This window comes from Ischnura elegans, chromosome 2 (genome assembly GCF_921293095.1).
Source record: "Ischnura elegans chromosome 2, ioIscEleg1.1, whole genome shotgun sequence".
NCBI classification, from domain to species: domain Eukaryota; kingdom Metazoa; phylum Arthropoda; class Insecta; order Odonata; family Coenagrionidae; genus Ischnura; species Ischnura elegans.
This window is the reverse complement of record NC_060247.1, coordinates 81365572-81371772: the sequence shown is the minus strand read 5'-3', so window position 1 is coordinate 81371772 and position 6201 is coordinate 81365572.

The following is a 6201-nucleotide window of genomic DNA, read 5'->3' as shown; positions in this document are numbered from 1 at the left end:
GGGGGAGGATGGGGGGGGGGAGGGGGTGGCAGATAAGAAGTGGAGCGCCCCCCCAATGAGCCCGACCTTGAGCACACCGGTTTACTCTCCCTCTCGGTCATGCCTTGACCCCTTGACCACAGCGCCTCCACCCCAACGAGGGATTTTTAGGCTGAAAACACTGTTTCCCACATTCACCATCATTTGGTGACCGGGCTGGTGCGGTGGCTATGGTGATGTCTTCCGATGCCGAGGACTTGGGTTTACATCCCGGCGGTGGAAGAGAATTCTTAGAGATAGCAGACCGATACCTGCTTGAATGTTGCGTGGAGGGCATCTTAAGGATGATCGTAGGATTTCCCGTCGTATAGAATTGTGGAAGGTTACACGGAATTTCCACCGGGTCAGGATCTCCAACTCCATCTCGGCCGACGTTTCGATGGGCGAGATGGAGTTGGAGAACCTGACCCGGTGGAAATCCCGTGTAACCTTCCACGACATCTCAAGGGCAGCACTCCGTCCGTCGGATGGGACGTTAAACCGCAGTCCCCTTGGCGCTTTTCGTTTAGATAAAGCTGATTCCGACGCCGAGTTTCTCTCCAACCTTCCTTCCATACCCTTCCCTCGTGTCGCAAAGACCTCAGATGTCGGTCACCTCTTCCATAATACCATACCATACCACATTTACCACGAGTAAAACCACTCCTTCTACGCTTCGGACTTCTCCCTCCTCAGATTTAAACCCAGCATCCCTCGGTCAGCTGCCAGGGCGTGTTAGCCTAGATGGAAGACCGAGTCTAGTCTACACTCTAGGCTACCAAACTCTCCCTCTTACCTTTGTCTCTCTATTTTCCTACATGCCTCTCTGTAGTAGCTTATTCTCTTACATGCCTCTCTGTAGTAGCTTCTTTCTAGGGAAGGAATGACAAGTTTCGTGGAATACCTCGCGTTCCACGAAATACCCTCAAAGGAATTTTCTAGTGGTAGAGACACACCCTACACACAAACACACGGCATAGCATCAAGGGCCAGTCATGCCGACAGGAACCCTCTTCACCTCTCTCTCTTTCTCTCCGCCTTTCTATCTTTTTGGAAGCGCGCCTGACGTCACACGTAGACCGTCCCAAACGCCATTCCGTCCCCATTAGACCCATGAATAAACAACGATCGCTCCTTTCCAATATTTGCCATTCCTCCCGCATACCTTCCGCAAGATCCTTCCCGAACCTATTCTCACACCCACGCGAGGACAAACGGCATCTGCATTGCCGTGGCGGATTCCTTAAGGGGACGCAGCACTTCGTCAAGACCTGTCAGACTTTGTGGCGAATATTTAGCGATGTTGAAATTAATTTTACTACCCGAGCCCAACCGTGACACAGAGTTATCGTAAAAGAATGGTGCGGTTTCAGTAATTCATAGTGAGATGGTGGGGAAATTTCGAGATGTTGTTTTCTTGAGGGAATACATCAAAAGCGTTTCGTCAATAGGTTAAAACTTCAGCGGTCCATGATGCCCAGCCTTATTTTCTTCACTTTCAATAGAGAATACATTTAGAAATCAAAAGTGTTGTTTACAGGTAAAACATTCGCAACCTAACCACCCACCATGAACACGATAAATGAAGAAATGGCAATCATTAGCGAAGAAATGTTAACTGATGTCGGCCGTAAATTAAAATTAAATTATTTGCAGCAAATTGCCAGCAACTTTCAATTCAATAATAGTTTGAAATAAAAATCATCTGTCAACAGTTACGCTCGTTAAACGACAGTGGATTACTGAGTATTAATTTATTTCACAATAAAAAACGGCACAAAGGCTTTTACATTGGCTGTTTACGTAAATAAATAATAGCTTAAAGATAACACAATTAAAAAAAAACTAACAGAAAACAAAATTTTTGAACATAAGGAGCATTGTGGATTAGGCAGCAGTGAATTATTCAGATGGCATGTTAAAGGGGATTTGTAAATAGTGGCAGAGGAAAAGAGGTCCAAGGAAGGGATTATTGAAGCCATGGAGTTAGAAGAGGTGGGGATTCGGTGTTAAATAGATCGTTGAGAGATGGAAAGACGGAATCACGGAATGTGAAGCAGAAAGTTATTACGTAACGGGGCGAGGAGGAACATGCAAATGGAAAAGAGGGAGAATTTCGTTTGTCTGGAGAGAACCGTTAAAGATTCTATGCAGAAACATGAGATCAGATAAGACATGGCGGCTAGTTGTGTTAGAGACCCTGAGAGTATGCCCTGAGTATTGGTTCCTTTCCTCCAACATAGCTGGTTTGGGATCAAATAAACGTACGATTGCGCGACCGATTTCTGCGGCCCTCATTCGCAGGCACACGATTCATTCAAACACTCTCCTGGAGCGATGATGCTGGGAGTGGCGACAGAGGAGTCGGCGCCAGCCAGCACCTTGGCCCTCTATGGGTGACATCAGACTTGGGCGTGGTGAGCAAGACAATGAAATTTTCGGCGTGGAGCGAAGAAGGTAGGACGAAGAGCGAAGGTCTTTTAAGAGGACCCCTCAGTCCCCCTCCATCGGTCATACTATGGCTTTCTTCGTCGCATATAACTTGTTTTATTTCCATATTATCGTGAAAATTTCAAGATATCGTGAAAATTTCAAAGTGCGGGGACAGCATCGGGTATATTTCTTTAAAAAAATATATATGCAGTAAACCTACATGAGTGACTTGCCATATGGTCACTTTCAATTTTCTAAGAAATTTTTTCATAAAGTTACAGTCATTTGAAAAAACATGGCCTACAAACAAACAGCCATTTTGGCGATCCAGGGAAAATATTCTCCATTTTAATTGTCACGTCCATTTTAAAATGAGCATAATTTGTGAATAAAGGGACTAGTATGTTGAAAATTTCTGTAATTTGGAGTGATTTATTGTCATTTGAACGATTTTTACTAGTAAAATAGTTAATGAGGAGCGTAATCTAAATTTCATATAGAATGATATTCTATATACATGATATATTCTTGCCAACCTCTTTACCTCATACTTACAGGGTTCCAAAACATTTTCTCTAAGCATGTTCCATCAATTTCTAGACAAAAATTTTTCAAATCTACTTGAATTTTACCATACGGTTTTACATGATCAGAATGGCTTAAATCCTTACATAAGACTGTATAATTGACAATACAATGTGCATGGCTTAAATTAAAAAATAAGAGTATTATTCACTTTAAACAATGACTACACCCTGGTACATAGGTCTCGGATAAACATTAACATATATTAAAAATCAGCACAAGTGAAATCACACAATTCACCCACAGCAGCCGCAGCGTGGGTGTATACATAAACCGCTGACATAACCAGGGCCGGATTTTCCTAAAGGCTAACTACGTCCTCCAGATTCAAAAGGGCCAACATTCAAATTGCTCCCAAAATTAAAATTACACTATTCTAAAAACTGAAAAGATTATGGCTTATTTTTTGCAATGATTAGATTTTTATTATCTCTCTTGTAATTTATAATAAAAACTTAAAAATGGGAGGTAAAAGGGCCTCATATGTTGAATAGCCAAGGGCCTCTTTTCAACTAAATCTGATCCTGCACATAACGCAAAAAAGGAATCCTTACAACCCAATACATGGAAGTATGAAAAGAAAGAAAAGTGAACGGGGATCGTCTCTTATGTCTAGCAAGCAAATAGATAACATTTTGGGACTGACTTAAAATTCCCATGACTGTCCACGGCTTTCCTTGGCCACTTTTTTCCCTGACTTCCAAGGTTTTTCGAGATTGTGCGAACCCAGATTAAAAAATTTTCGATCATAGGGAATAACAAGGTAAAATTTTGTGATCACGGTGTTCGGGATTCCATCGCGTCGATTGATGTCTGTTGACGGCTGTTTTGCGGGCTATCCCAACAGTGCTTATGAACTGAAGATAACGGTGGGGTTGCCAGTGGAACTGTCATCATCAGACATCAAGCAACGCGGTGGATTCCTGGAAACTATAATCGCCTCCACCACTCATAGCGGAAACCTTCGCAAGAGGGTATCATTTTTAACTGAAGATGGAGCTAAGAGTTTCAAGGTTTTACGATATGCAGTGAAAATAAAAGTTGAAGGGTAACGTTTCATACAAGACACGAAAAATGACAGGTCGATCAGAAATTATGCGTCAAGGCTCGCTCGCTCGTTTTAGGGACTAGGGTAAAGTACCTATAGATGGAGTTGAGTCAATCACCCAATGAAAATAATAATAATATTTAAGTTCCACTCTGGGTGACCTAATAGAAGGAAAGATGGCGCCCTAGGCTGTTCTTTAAAACATGGGGCCTCGTTAAGGAAATTGCTTTGCGGTGAGGGATACAGTTTCACGTGATAAGCACCTCGCTCAAAGCTTTATGGTGCCCTGGAGAACCCCTTTTCTGGGTTATTCTAAGGGATATTACCATCGTCATAATCATCTAAAGGTATAAACCTTGCTGTTGCAGTCATATCGTTCTCTCCGTTAATGTCTTTTTCAATTACTCGTTTGTTTAAAGTAGTTCCTACGGCACATTTTAGTCTGTTATGTTTTTCTATGAAAATGACATTGCTGAGAATTCAAACAATATCCTATAAAACTGGAAGTGGCCGTGTTGTCAAAGAGGTGACGAAACATTATGATAATTATTATTTTTCATTGTTTTTTACACATAGAATACAATTACACGTTAGCTAAAATACTTAAGTTATTTAAATGTAAACATATTCTTTGTTAATGTATCCTACAATTACCTACTATCCTACAAAAAATTAAAATCCTCATTAAATTGACCCAAAAATTTATTCTCGTTTGATGGCGGCCATGTTTTTCAAGGTATGATAAATATTATTATCATTATTTTGTAATAATGCATATACTATTTATCCAGCAAGTAAACAATTTTATCCATTTTTTTCAAAATAAATTTTCACCCGTACGCGTGAACGTATACAAAGTCACTTGTTAAATGCATTGCTTTGGAAGGTAGTACGAAACCTGTATTCGAGCGTGTCTCTATCCACGAAGTATCTTGGAATAAAATGTGTTAAACTAAAAAAATGTCAATTTGCCGATAATAAATAGTAATAATATTTTTCATACCATTACATGACGTAGTCTTAAAGATTGTGTTTTCCTTCATTTTCATTAATCGATGCCTCAACCGAAATTTTCTAAAGGGTTATTATATTACATATGCCACGGTGTACTACATAATATGGTCATAAATCCGATCGTAAGCCTCAACGCCGCCGATAAAGATTGGAATCAGCACCATTGAGTATTAATACAGGTAGTGGACGGATGACGCCACAGAAAATGAGACCAACATGTCAATAAGTTTTAATCATGTGGTAATGGGGAAAATTCGCGAAGAGTTTATTCACCGTTGACGTAAGTTGTTGGTGCTGCGTTGAGTTTTCTACCGACGCGTCACGTGATGCCTTTTATACTAGCAGCCAAATGGGTATAACTACGGCGACTAAATCGGCCACATCATGAGACACTATGCACTGACGAACGTAATCGTTGGAGAACAAGTGGAAGGTAATAACAGCTGATGAAGGCTTTTGATTAGTTATAGGGAGCAAATTTTTACGGATGCAAAACTGAAGAAGTGTCAAAAGACCAGCTGATAGGGGAATTGAATAGAGCTCCACGTCAAATCAATCTTTCGATTGATGACAGATGATAATCTTGAAATAAAACTCTAAATTCAGTAAATAATGCCCCAAAAAACGACGCATAATAAAACAGAATCTTGTCAAATCCAAAAAATCTTACAATTTCTGCAGTAGCAAAATGAAGTCGTTTTTACGTTTCTCACTACTGTCGATAGTGCTCGTAGAAAGGTTCAGCGCTTGTTTTACTGTGGAATACTTACGCCTGGGCGTTAATTCTGGTTAGTTTTAGCGGTCGCTAATTCTAGTTAGCAAAGGTATTATCGACTCTTGCGATGACTGTTGCATTATCTTCTCATGACCAGGTAATGGTAGCTGTACCCAGCCCTTAGCGACAAAAGATCTGGAATAAACGCCCAGGTGTCACCTGGAAACCTTCCTCCGCCACCCATCACGTTGTTAATGTATTCCTCATTTTTCTATCAAGGGGCTTTTCACTACGACCCGCTATACACTGATATGTTACTACTCAATCTTCAATACTTGTACGGAAAATGAACCGAAATATTGTCAAAAAATTTGAGTGACTCGCATTT